Source organism: Mugil cephalus, chromosome 12 (assembly GCF_022458985.1).
Source record: "Mugil cephalus isolate CIBA_MC_2020 chromosome 12, CIBA_Mcephalus_1.1, whole genome shotgun sequence".
In the NCBI taxonomy this organism is placed as follows: Eukaryota; Metazoa; Chordata; class Actinopteri; order Mugiliformes; family Mugilidae; genus Mugil; species Mugil cephalus.
In genome coordinates this window covers 26,041,444-26,056,376 of record NC_061781.1, presented here as the reverse complement: position 1 = coordinate 26,056,376, position 14,933 = coordinate 26,041,444, and the positions used below count along the sequence as shown (strand labels likewise).

The following is a 14,933-nucleotide window of genomic DNA, read 5'->3' as shown; positions in this document are numbered from 1 at the left end:
CTCCGGCTATGGGGGACATTTGTCACACACCGGGGCTCTGCCAAGCTTTCGAAACGTGAACCCCCCGCCAGGCCAGACAGCGAACGCAACCCGGCTGTGACAAGGGGGGTATCTGTTACACAGGCAAGAGGCCAGTTCAACAGTATTTGTTTTAACAGCAGGCTATTAGCAGGCGTTCTCCTCTCGTGTGTTCACAAGGGTTTCCACTTCAGCAAAGAGAACGAGTTGGCTTTTTGAGTGTAAACTGTTTTACTTCATCTCCACAGACTTTCCTGGTGTGGAAACTTATAGATGCAGAAATCCAGGGCATCAGAATGTAACAACCTCTAATTACTGATTAACTCTTGAGCTTTTTGCAGCCTGATCCGGTTTTACTTTTAAGGAGTCGCATCATTTGCCCTGAGTGTTGCCTTTAAGGACACCTGTCAGTCGTACCGTAACGCTCATTAATCTCATTTGGATCACTGAACCCCAGGAGATACTTTAAGTTGAAAATATATTCTGCTACACCCTTTGTTGTTTTCATTTCTAGTAGTTCACAAACACACTGATCAGCCACAACATTATGACCACTGACAGGTGGTCACAATGTGGTTGTGACAGTTCTGGGGAAACTTTTGGACCTGACATGACGACTCAAAAAACATGAAGATCAACACAAGGTGTTTACCTGGATTCCAAACTGATCAAGTATCTGTGGGCCCCTCCCCTCAACGCCCCCCCCACTAACACCATTGGACACCCTCAGAAGGCCCAGGTCCATTCTCTGAGTAGTGACACATACACTATGTTATTCAGTTTTACGTCTTAGCTCAGAGCAAATGGGTCAAAGGTTCCTGAATAATGTGATTAAATGTCCAACACTGATTTCAAGTCTCTGTTGTTGGTGCGTTTTGCTTTAAAAAAGTAAAAAGTTTTGTGCAGCGAGTGTTTAAAAATAAATAAAAAATAAATAAATAAATAAATAATTTTTTTTTTTCTGTCTGAAGTAATCTGAATATGTCGCAGACTAGTGCCTGAATACTGTTTGTAGAAGTTGTGACACAGTCCCTCTTCCCCTGCATGCGCTCCGACTCCTGTTGACCCAAAAATAGCCCCGCTTGGCGTGAATAGCCCTACAAATAACCCTCCGTTTAAATGGGGTATGCACAGACACCCTGGGGTCAAGTGTCGCTTCACTTCCTACATTTTGTCACGCACAGATATGGATCCCTGGACTAATGTAAGCATGGAAGCAGATATAGAGGCTTCTACTGAGCTGACACAGGCTTTTCTTTGATCTACATATTTGTGGTAAAACAGAACTGTGTCAACTGGGAAAATCACGACCTGCTGTGTTTTCTGGAGCCAAAACTGAAATATCAAATCACACCGTGCTGATAAAGTAACAAACGCTGCAAAATTCACTTTGTGTTTTGTAATGTTTAGAGGAAGGGGCAGTAAGTACAGTTGGTGTAAATGGAGTTGTGATACATATTGATACGAGTGGATGTATAATGTGCAGGTGCAACATCATCATCTCCCATTGGGTTCTTAGCTTTGTTAGAGAAACTGGATGAGACAAGTGGTTATATGAATAATAATAAGGTTATATAAACAGAAACAATAGATACCTAAAAAAAATGTGAATTTGGTAATGAAACCTGGTCAGAGCTCTGCTGGAACAATGCAAAGATATTTTCATTATACAAGTCATTAACAGACCTCCTGCATTTGACCAGATAGAAAATGCTCCATCAACCAGAGATCTGGGAGCTTAGAAACAGGAGGTCTGAAGGCCAAAGTGGTTAAGGTGGATTTAATCCAAATATTTACAGGAAAGAGCTTCCATTTTTAACATGTTGGAGAGCTGTACAATCTGAAATTCGGCAAAGCCAGACCACCAAGTGACCTTTGTCTCTGCAGCAGCTCCCTCCGTTTCTTATTTTATTTCTTATTCTAAATAAATTAGAAATAAACATAGGAATACATTGGAAAGATGTGATCGCTTAGGGATGTAAGCGACAAGAGCGATAGAGGCCAATGTCAAAAATATGATGCATGATGCACGTTTAATGGGAAGAGTTACAGGCATCATCTGAAGGAAAAGTTTATTCCCATGGTTGTGTTTTATTTCCAAATAAACTAAACTGTGTTTTTTATGTGCAACTAAGCTACCGCGACCAAACAATTTCCCTTGAGGATATCTAAGACAGGACATCTTTAATATGCCTTGACATCATTATACTGTGTTTGCACCAGTCCTTCTGTCCAATGGAGACTTTTTACTAAAGGAGTTAAAACTGATCTGCTGATGTTTGAAACTTCATTTGGTTTCATTCACTGTCAATTTCAAATATCAAACTATTTAACCTCCTGCTTGCTTCTTCTTCTTCTTAAATGTTCATCCTCCACTAACCATACTGGAGAACATTTTTACAAAATGTTCATCTCTGAATTTTATAATTTACTGAAAGACGTGTCCCCTGATTCTTCTGAATCTAAATTGAATGCATGGAAATCAGATCCACAGGAGGAACTGAAGCCTGTGAAGCAGCCCTAAGACTCCTGCAATATAACTGGTTAAAGAGGGTCTATACATCACTCCACCAAAATTAAACAAATTCAGTTCAAATATCCCAGACTCCTGCAATAGATGTGGTAAATAAGGACACTTTAGTCCAAGGGAGAGGGAGTTTTGGGAGGTTAGACTGTACGTGCAGGAGATTCTCTCCATCAGATTGGAACTGGAACCCAGGCTCTTCCTGCCAGTCTTTACCCAGAGGGACAAAGAATAAAGCACCATGAAGAAATGTTACATGTTTGTGTTCTCTACAAGTAGTGGAAAAGCTTTGGTAAACACGCTATCGCTCTGTGGTTTAGGGAACTAACTTCTTGTTAAACTCTGGAAAACATTTCTCAGACTCTTAAGGACAGTCAGGAAGTATTAAAAAGCACATGGGGCTGTTTCATTAATTAAAGGACGATGATTTGCCTGGAACAGTGTAGTTGCACCATCTGCACGACCCAGTTTCCTCTTCCCCTGTTTCCTGGACTTTATGATGATGTATATTGTGAGAACTCATGATTGTGTGATTTCATTGAGGAACCTGACCACCATACGTCTTGTTTCAGTCTGTTGGTTGCATGGAGCAGGTTATGAATAACTTCTCTTGATGGTCCATGTTTGTACACTTCTTCACCATTTTGCACTCACTCTGTTGTTATTTGTTCTTGTGTGTCTATTCTTTTCTTTTATAAAATGAAAATTCAATGTAGATATTGTTTAAAGTTCATCCTCTGCATGAATGACTGTAGAGGTAATTAATTACTCCCAAAACTAAACTAAAACCTTGTTCGACATGACAGTGGATCTGTTAAAATGAGATAGTCACGTAATTGCACAGTTCAGGTTTGCATTAGAGAAGATTTCAACACCTTCATTTCAAAAGACAAAAGGATTGTGGTGTTGGGAACAACAGAGCGCGGGACATGTGCTGTGCAGACAGGGTGGATCAAAGATGACCGTTGATGGCTTAAAAGCCTCAAAGAAAAGGGATAATTGATTTATGATGGCCGACTGAGTTACAGACAAACCTTCGCTCTGCACGGACACAACGCCAGAGCTGCTTAGAAAAGTTTCGCTGGAACGTTTTCCGATATTTATTTGACTTGGGCTGCAAACGCAGACCAGCTGTTCCTCATGCTGTTCTGAGCCCGATGTATGTCACAAGAAGTGCTGCGTAAAGACGGCGGCCTCCTCTCGCCCTGTGGTCTGCTCTGGTTAAATGCTTCACAGACTTTCTGTTATGTGAGATTAGTTTTGTGGATGTGAATGTTTCTTGACACTGACCTGTTTTTCATGTTCTGCTTCAGTGCTGTCACACAATAGACAGATGTTTTCTGATTGCGTTCGGGGTGAACCACGACTTGATGTTCTTTGAAAGTAACAGGCAGATTCTCCGATTCAGAGCTACACCTAAATTTAGTTGTTGTTTTTTTCAAGATTAGAGGACTATGCAGATGCTTTGCATGTGGAGTTCACTGAAGGATGCCAATGCTGTTGTTATTAGTATTTTTCTATCGTGTGAAAGATGTAACGCGTAGAGATGAATGTGGATATTTGTTGCCTTTCAACACTTTCCCGGTTGTTTTGGGGTCAGAAAAGCCATTAGCTGCAGACTCTCAAGTAAAAAAAAGGCAACAAAAAACAACCACAACACAATTAAATCAGTTTACAAATGATCCGAAGACAAAAATAAATACACAGCATTCCACAGCAACATGCCTCTCCACCTGGTTCCTGCAGTTAAATCTTATTTACGTAGCATCAGAGAGGCCGAGAACCCATGGACGAAACACGAAGGCGACACTGACCCGAACAGGGAGAAACCTGGAGTTTGATGTTTGTAGTATCAGTGTAGAAAAACATTTTAAATTGGAAACTTTGTCAAAACTTCAACTCCAGCAACAAGTTGTTGGACACGTCCGACCAGGACATCTAGTTATACATCAGAGACCAGGTGGTTTTCACTCAGCCTAGTGCTGTTTTAAATATATCACATTATTATTATGATTTATGATGTTATACTCAAAGTGAACCAGTGTTAAGAACAAAGAGCCATGTAGGCAATAAGAATAAGTACCAGTAAGTAGACAATCATAGTAAGAATACACACATTAATGTAAAACATATAAGAAATATATATAACAATATGTACAAGTATAAGTGAACCTGTGTTCTGAGTTGTTGCTCTATAATAACATTGAATTTGTGATATTGCACAGAAATGATTGTGTATGCTGAGTCCACTCCAATAATATATAAGGAAATGTACATGAAAATAAAGTGACGATGAGTCATTGCACAATATCAGTATAAATATGTCTATAAATATGGGTTATGACACTACAGGTTGATGGACACAGAATGATTTCCTGTGTCTCTGTGGAGCTTTGTGGTGAAATCAGTCTGGAGCTGAAAGAATTGCTGTGTCTGACCTGCACGTCATGGACGGGCTCGACTCATCGTCCTAGATGGCGTTCACATAAATCCATGTGAATGATGGGAGCAGGCTGCACTCTGTTGAAGACTTATGTTATAGAATATCCAGTTAATTAAATTATCACCATAACATTTCATCTTTTAGTCCTTCTCTATAAATAGTTACTGAGCTCCAGACATGTCAGCGTTAGTCTGTAAAGAACTAGAAACTCCTGTATATCGTTAACTACCTTGTTTTAGTGCATCCTGAGGAGCATCAGAAGCATCTGGCTGCATTCACCACAGAACAGACGACACACACATACATACAAACACCTGCTGAGCACTTTGAAACATTTAGCAGCTAATGTTTCCTCTGGTTTATTCTTACTGAGCTGCTGGAGAAACATGGTAAAGGTTGACCTGGTCTGTGGCCTGTGCTCTCAGCTGGATTCATATTAACATCATAGAAAGGTTAAATGAGTGGATGACTTTAAAGACTTTCTTTGCAGATGCAGATTGTGAAAAGGTGACTTCCTCGAGAAAACACAACAAGTCAGTGTGTCTGCCCCCCTTTGACTTCCCCACGGACTTCTGCCTGCAGGTGCATCATCGACGACTCAAACAACGCGGCCGGAGCTTCAGCTGCACAAATAAAAGGAAGTGGGCTCCACGCTGGGGTGATGTGTTTGAGTTACCACACTCTCTGTTTGTGGTGTGACACCTGCACAGAGTCACATAAGGGTCAGGACACAAGAAGTTCTGCATGAACCACATTTGGTTCCTGGATGTGAGATCCAGACACATCTGCTCCATGACTCCTTTTAGAGGTATTACACCGTGATGAAAGCTTAAATAAAATTGCTTTAACAGTCTTTTGAGGGCAGGCCAACTTTATCTGGTTTATCTGCAACATAATCAGCAGACAGGCGGCCCTTGGCTTTGAACGTAATCAAAATAAATCATCCCTCCTAGCTACGGAGATGGGGCTAAATTACAAATTGGTGGCTGCACTCAGATGATTGTGTGTAGGCTACGTGCAGCCATGGCTCACAATGAGATAATATGAGACTGGGGCAAAGTTTCAAATGTCAGTTTAATTGAGCCAGATAATGCAGTTAGGGGTTCCACTTGGAGGTCAGGAAGATGATGCTATCTATAGCTGGATGTCGTGTGGAAAATATGGAAAGAGTAGATCCTTACATAACTTCCTGTCGCCCTTTTGTACAGTAAATCAACACAGAGGGCTGCTGGGAAAGTTACATGACCTTACATAGAAGGGTCTCTGACGAATCATTTAGCACATGCTCCTTAATGAATTATACAGACAAATGCCTCCGTGGTGCACCTCATATTTATGTATAATTAAAGCTTACATATGTTTATTTATTTATTTATTTATGAAGACATGACCATGCGGTTAATTCTAAACAGGTGTGAGTATCAGTCCTGTGTTAGACTGGAGACCTGTCCAGGGTGTAACGTCCAGACAATGAATGAATTAATGTGTGTAAGAGTTAAATATTATAACTTATTAAATGTGAGTTTGCATTCGTTTGATCTGCAAAACCAACAACAACAGAACAATGGTTGAAGCCAGGAACCTACAAAACTACAACATCTACAACTAAAGGGAAAATATAACAGTGTATTAGTCATCATACAGTTCTACCAGCTCAGTGTTTCTATAACACTGAAGATAAACTAACCTGTATCTGCTGGCTGGACAGACTTCAGACAGTCTGGGTTCTTGAATGAAATTTAAATGAATGTTTAACTACTTTCTGCAAAGACTGATCTGTGCAAAAACTGCAACTTCTCCTGTTCCTAAAGGAACCGTCACTGTCCAGAAAAAGCCACTCGGATGAGCGAATAAATGTCATTAACCCGCATGAAACTTCATTCCACCTTCACGCCTCCAGCCAGATTTAGACCAAATATTTATGCATTAAACAATATGGAAAATGAGTTCATTAGCAAATGACTGAGCTCAGTCTGAGAAGTGGAACTTTTCTGAACCATCTGATGTGATGAGTTCAGTTCTGTGCAGCTAGAAGACGAAGTGACTGAAATCACATGTCAGACGTTTGGGCAGAACTGAACTGAACTGAAGTGGAGTGAATGAAGCCTCAGTGTTTGCTGTCAGCTGCACATTCTGCTCCGTAAGCTAATGAGCAGAACGCCCATGCACAAACATTTTTTTTTTAACATAACATCTGGTGAGATTACTCATCTCGAATCAAACACACAAGCTCTGAACACACAGTCTACCTAAGCTGCAAGAACGGAGACGATAACAACGCTTGACACGACCCCTTTGGAGGATTGAACGGACCAAAGTGGAACAAAAGTGTGCACTTTACTAGTTATACTCCATTTCCCAAACATTTAATTCCACAAAGACAACATGTGATGTGAGTTGGCCTGGCTACACTGGACATTTCACAATCCGACTCCCTTCTCCTGTCTGGTATCATCACTGGAGAAATGGTTGCTGTTATGTAACTCCAGCGTTAGCCAACGGTCTGCAGTCATAAAGCATCCCCCCCCCCCATCTATCTATCTATCTATCTATCTATCTATCTATCTATCTATCTATCTATCTATCTATCTATCTATCTATCTATCTAATATTGTGTGCGTGTCTGGCAACACAATGTTGTTAGCGGGGGATTAGAGGGGAGGGGTCTCTGGGGCAGTAAATACAGGCCTAGTATCACTGATACTAGACACATTTTTACTACACACAATTGTTTTAGTAAAAAAAAGTTATTAGTGCAAAATAGGAACAATGTAACAATGTAAAACACTTGAAATTCCACATGAAAATTTAATTAAAATGTGTAAAAAACCAACAACATGAAAACATTACTTTGGTCAAACATGTATAACTGGGGGAAACTCCCCATGTTCATGCTGTATTACACGGCCTGGTGTCATTACATCATTAATCCTTAAACATTCATGTAAAAGCAGAGGTTTTCTGGTTCCAGCTGTTTTGTTTTTTGCTTTAATTGACAGATTGTTTGTAGAAATCAGTAACACAGACCCCACACACGGACCTAAAAGCTTTTCTTCATACGTTTTGGTAACTGCAACGTCTTGCAACAGTAGGTTGTCGTCACAAGGCTCTGTCCCACACACAGACACACACAGACACACACAGACACACACAGTGTTCTTGTGACATTGCCGTCTCCCAGACTGAACCGTTATCTCGGAGCAGCGGGGGTGGGGGGGTTGCTTGAGGTTAAAGAAAAGATAGAATCGGAGCGTGAGCGAACCTCTAGTTGAGTATTTTCTCTGCCCTTTGGCTTCTTTTGTTTCGCTGCCAAAGCCAATTTTCCTCTGGAATAGCCACAACTGTCTCGCCGGAGCCCTGTGGATTAGAAACATAACGCAGCCGCACCAAGACGAGGAGGAGACTGTCTCGTTCAGCTCGGTCACGAAACGCTCCAGCGCTGAAACGTTTTACCCTCCATTCACACGAAACTCCATCACACTTGGTTTTGAATATTGTGATATTATATAACATCTAATAATATGTCGCAGTTTAACCCTTTATAGGGCTCATACTTGGACGCTCTAAATTACAACCCTAGAGTTCTATTGTAGGACATAAAAAAATGCTAAAAAAATCCAGATGAATGAATTTATTATGGTTCCTCAAAATAATGTCAACATGTATTTGCCACACAAGAACATCATCAACATCATCACATTAGAAACATCAGGACACTTGTTCTTCTTCATGGTTCCTAATAAACCAGGTCAGAGGGGGGCCTTGTAGACCACATTAGACCCTGATTAGACCTGAGGATGTTTCCTGGATCTTCTCTGATCGGCTCAATGAAAACCACATGACACTAAACCTCAGTGAGAGGAACATATATGGTTCGGATTCCAACTAACATTGAATCCACTGAGGTTTGAGATGAATGAAATTACCAAGTAAATTCCTTTTCCTGTGTTTTTCTGTGGGACTCTGCTAATTGCATGCTGCAGACAATAGACTTCCCAGTTATTCTCCAGTGGACATGCAGTGACTAGGATGTGAAATCCACTGGCTGAGCTAATGCTATTGTGTTTATAAATCATAAATGATTCCACTCCAGCGGATACCTTGTTAGTCTGCGTCCTAATGATCCTCACATCTAAATATGTTCATGTTTACACACTCAAGCATCAACTCTCACAGTCATGAACATTTACCAGATACCACACCGATCCTTTCCCACGCGACATTCAGAGGTAACATCATAAATGAATGAAAAGCTTGAAGGAAATAGGCCCCAGTCATCCAGTTATAACGTTCTGTAGACGCACATTTACCGTGATCAGTTTGATGAATTCTCATTTCAAGATCATCTTAATCTCTAAGAAATATTTTTTTGCTGTTTTCAGCTACAAAAATCCAACATTTGAATGTGTATTGAATATAGTGAGAGAACAAAAACGCTGTGCAGGTCACTTTACAGTGTTTCCTCCTCAACCCAAACCCCCAGTGACAGAGGGCCCCATCCAACACATGAGAGCAGCTCACTGCTCTGAGGCTTTGGCCTGAGAAACTTTCAGGTGCTGCCATTTCATTTCACACTATTCCATTTTTAGAAGTTGGTTGAGAATGAATTTAGAGGTCATTTCAGAGTCTGCAAACATGTTCTTCCCATAGAAGCAGTTTATTTAAAGGGGTGGGCTCTGTTATTTATGCTCTTTATGTCCCATATGGTACATTTCCTACCCCTCCTTACGATGCACTACGTGCATTTTTGCTTGAGTGAGAATTTTCTGCCTTGACATCTGGATTTCATTTCATGGAGCTGGGTTTGCGCTGCCCTCAGAGACAGAGAGCGAATCCACTGTCGAAATATAAAATCCTTGAGAGACAGGAACCATTTTACAGCAAAGTGACTTGTGATTGAAGCATCTGACATCCACAGCAACATTTCTTTAAGCTGTTAATTTACCCAGATCTCTATCCTCCCCTGGGGGGCGCAAGAGGACTTCAGGGCGTGAGAAAAAATCAACCTAAAAAAACATTTGGCTTTTCATTTACTGGTCCTGATGATGCATGACGGCTTAATGGAGCTTTGCTCTAAGTTTAACTTCTGAACGAGGTCCTTGTCCCTGTTTACATGCAACAGAGAAAATGGAATAACTGACGGGAACATGTCCTCCTCCTCCACAATGGGAGCGATATGGGGGGGGGGGCTTTTGAGTTCACTGTCCCACACTTTGAAAGCCCCTGATCCAGAGGATGCCCACACCTTGTTTTTATCACATTCCAACGTCACACATATAATTAATGTCTGGAAACATTCTGTCTCTGCACAGTTTCAGATATTTGTCCAGAGCTGCAGACATTATGTGAAAAACATCATTTTCTTCAGCTTATCTCCTAAGATTGTAATTAAAAAACAGACGCCCGAGCTCCATCCAAACATTGAGAAGCTTTATCTGGTTTTCTTGGCCATCAGTGCTTTTAAACAGGTCATAGAAATAATAAAAGTTATGATGTTTCCATACGATCCAGGGTTGTTTATCAGGCCATCACCTCTCTTATTCCACGAATGTCTTATTCCAGTAGCCCACGCATTTACAAAACCAGTTTATGAAGGATTTTATGACTATTACTGATCAATGCGTCAAGGAAGCGCTGTTCTCTTCCTCCTGCCTCCCACTTATCAAACCAGTGAGCAGACAGTTGGCACCACTGCTTCCTTCCTTCATTGACTGTGTCCGTCTCTTTATTTTCTTGCCTGCCACATATGTTAACAGCCCCCTTTTTTTTTTTTTTTGTTTTTTACCTTCTTCCCCTCCAGTAAAACTGTGCCAGAGTTGAGTCTGGTGAACTATTGTCTTGCTTGCATCCCCATAAACATGTGCAGCCATTTCCTTTGTCCCCCCGACAGTTTCCTGCATTTTCCAGAGAGTGGGTCATCAATCTCCCCCAACCCCATTTCCCACTTTAAAAAACAGACACACCCACCCTCCCCCCTCCTCTCCTTCCCTCCCTCCCTCCCTCCCTCCGTGTCTCTCTCCCTCAAAAAGAGACAAAAGAAGAAAAGGAACTTTAACTTCCACGCTCTCTGTTTCCACGGTTCTGCCTTGTTTGCCCGTCTTGTTCGTTTGGGACGAGCATTCATAATGTAAGCGCCACCCCGAGCGCTCACAGTGTCGTCTGCTGGAGAATGAGCAGCAGATTGTTCCAATTTAAATTTGGGTCAGTAGAGAATGCTATGGCTATCCAGAGACACTGGTATTTATTAAAAAAGTGCAATGGAATTATAACCAGCATGTCAGCTTCAATTTTAAATCACCTCTATTGGAGTACTCATGTTATTTCTATATTTACATACGTGTGTGCATTTCAGTGTTTCATCAACTTAGACAGAACTTTGTTCAGACAGAATCCAAAGTTTAGGGATTCAAAAATGATTGAACAGACTGACTTTAAATATCTGGTAGAAGCTTATTTGACCTGCAGCTTTTGACCTCAGTGCTCCAGAGATATCAGCAGACTTTTATTCCCCAGCCTCTCCCAGCTGTGTCTGAGGTTTCTCTGCTTTTAATCTGGTGGAATGCAGCCCGGCCAGAGTGAGATGTTTTAGACATTCCACCTCTGCAACTTCTTAGCCTATGTTTTGGATTGCTGCTGGTTATGGATGGGTACAGATAATCAGTACCATAACAGCCCTGGTGCTGCTCTGGCGGTAGGAACCAGCCTGATCTGGGTGCTTCATTTGGTGCCAGTGAGTTTTTAATTAGCTTAGCCTCCTTAGCTCCGTTGCTTTGCCGACGCCACACGTGCATCACGTCAGTTTTTCACCTGCATGGATGGAAGTGAACCTTCAAAAGATGCAGACTGGGCAACGTACAACAAGGGAGGTAACACCTGGAACTCGTATTAGCAAGGACTTCACGGTATGATACGTATCGATACGATACGTATCAATACGATACGATACTTGAGTCACGTTTAATCCACACATTAATCCAAATGATCTATTTCCAATTTATTGCACTTGTACAGAAAAAGTGGTGGTGGAGACGTGGAAATCATTAAATATTGTCCCAAAACATGACTTTTCTTTTTCTTTTAAAATGATATTGTATTGTGATATATTTATATTTTTTCCCACTTCTATTCAACATCCAGCAACACGTAGCATTTTTTAAAAGCCCAGAAATGTAGCGTCTTTGATAGGCTAACAGACCCACGCCTCTGGTTTTATTAGGAGAATTATAATCGTTTGCTGTTTATTTCTTAGCCTTAGTTGTATTTATATTATGTTAAATTAGTATTCTGTTCAACTTGCACGTCACAAAATGCCTTAAAAAGAGTAATCTGGACAAAGTGTGTCTGTTTTCATTCTTTAAGCACCAGCACCGTTCCTGAAGTACCAGTTTGGCTCCGGTATCAGATAAAACCTTAATGATATTTATTTGTCATCTAGGAGTGACTCTCTGCTTTGTTCTTGCTTTAGCTGCTCATTCAGGCTACAGACACACACACGGGAAATTCATGAGAATTTACTGCTCTGATAGCGCTAGCATATTCCTGGCTTTCAATGTTGTACTCCCACTTTCTTAACACATATGGGCGTCAAAAATGTGGTAAATGATGATTTCACATTAGATCCGTAGTTTCCATTGAAGCAGTAAGGAAATACTACTAATTAGACTTATGGTTAAACCAGTCAGTCCCGGCCAAAGTGTGTGTCAGCACACTTCCCTTCAGGCCTGAAAAGTTTTATTCTAGGACTTCCGTTTTCTGTTCCAAAACATTCCCATCAACGTGTGTTTTCAGCGACACTGGATGCACCTGTTGGTGTCCAGCTTGTATCTGCGGAAACTGTTGTGCAAGAGGCTGCAGATGTTAGCAACACAACACTAATACACCTATAATACGAGAGACAGGGGTTTCCAGCGAGATATCTCCCAAAATCTGTACAACTAAATAAAGAGACTTGATTATCTTCCTTTGGGGAAACTGTTCTCGTCGTTGCCAACATTTGTCATAAAAATATGACAGATTTATAGATCGTAGAATGAGAGATGTGCCAGTTTGGCCTCCTGAGATCGAAGTTTGTTTTGCTGAACAAGAAATATAAGAACAAGCGTGATTACTTTACTCCTGAGCTCAGATTTATACAATGTCAGTTGTGATTTAAATTAGTGCCTTTCAGAGGTGAGCGTTACAAAATGTGCTGAAACAAAGTCGATCAAAATAACACATGCACTATTTGAAAAGGACATGAGAAATTAGTAGTGATGACTCCACAGAACTATAACAGCTGAGAGCCAGTTGGAACTTTTCATCAAACTAGTTTGACAAGTATCATAAATTACACATCGGGGCCAGTGAGAGTTCACTGCTGCATTAGAGAGGAGATTAGCCAAGTGCAGACATCTGGGGGATTCTGAGCTCTGAGGTCAGAGGTGACGGTGCGGCCCGGACAGATCAGTGGAAATGAAGCTCTCTACATAAAGCACTCACAGCTGGAATCTCCAAAGTCAACATTTTAAAAGAAGGTTGTATGTGGATCTGGTTTTTCAGCTTTTAGGATCTTGTGAGAGGTTGCTGCTGAGTCTACAATGTTAATCATCATGTAACATACCAATGAGCACCATCACATCTAACCCAAAGTAACAGAAACATACTGCAAGATACTGGAACATCTCATGAGATGGCGTTTGTCGTAGGTTCTTTTGTTTTTTTAATCATTTTATGTGTTATACTCTGGATGGAGGACCAACGACTGCTGTACTTAGGAGGTAGATGTTTTTTTATCATGCACTTTGAGAAAAAAGTTGAAATTTTGAGAAGAAAGTCTAAAGTAGAAAGTATGCACATGGTACCACAGGTTCCCTCTGGAAGAGCATTGGGGCTTAATTAATAATTGATATTAAGAATTTAATTTATTGTCACACACTGTTGTCTTGTCCACTGAGGGTGGGATGTAAACTCCAAGGATCAGGAGCGTGTCCCTACCTGCCCATAGAGTCCTGAAGACGTGCACAGACGCACTGTGGTCGAAAGTTCTTGAAAAAAGTCCAAATTTACACTTTTTTGTCGAAATTGCGTATTTTTTTCTCGAAATTTCAACTTTTTTCCTCAAAGTGGACGAAGAAAAAAAATCTACACACGTGTAATACAATCTGTCACCACGGGAGGCGCAAATGCATATAATGATTTATTAACCACTTTGTCATACAACAGAAGAAGACATAGCGGGAGAGGCGCATCCACCCATTTCACATCCCTGCTCTCATACATGATTCACAGAGAGTCCAAAAAATCTCATAAAATGACTGGAAAATGTCGGGGACGGGGCCAGTGGCGCAATGGATAACGCGTCTGACTACGTATCAGAAGATTCTAGGTTCGACTCCTGGCTGGCTCGTCATTTATCTTGGAAAAAACAAAACATGAAACTTCCCAATTTTGTATGAATGACGCATCTCTCAATCTTCTGCGTCTTATTGCGCCGGCTGTGTTTTTCGCAATTGGGCAACAACTGAGTTGAATATGAATTTAATTTAGTCATTTCAAACATAACATTAATACATTTAAAGGGTGAAAGAAAAAACACTAAAAGTTTAGTGTCCTAAGTAAAACTTGTACATCTACCCTTTGTCACTTATTTACTAAATAAAATTAAATACAGCTTTAAATAAATCAAGATGATTCACAATAAAATTATGTACTCCAATAAAATAACATCCCAATAAACGCCTGTGTTGCTACCCCCTGGTGTGTGAGCATTGTATTTCATTTCACTTACAGCCCGTGTTGCTTCCACCGTTTAGACTATGAACGAATGTGCTGTGATTGGTCCACTTGCTAGTAGCATGTTTCCTCCTCAGTATTTCCAGCTGCTTCTTCCTCCGTCTCCACATTTTTCAAATTGATTGTTTTGCATCAATAAACATGGGACACATGGAGGAACGGTTCACTGAGGAGGTT

General features: G+C 40.8%; 1 non-coding gene across 1 annotated transcript; it reads left to right on the top strand.

The window, feature by feature from the left end:
• The first annotated feature begins 14,297 nt into the window (after window positions 1-14,297).
• On the top strand, window positions 14,298-14,370 carry trnar-acg. The gene has a single exon. It is a non-coding gene; the product is annotated as a tRNA-Arg (tRNA).
• Window positions 14,371-14,933: the final 563 nt, after the last annotated feature.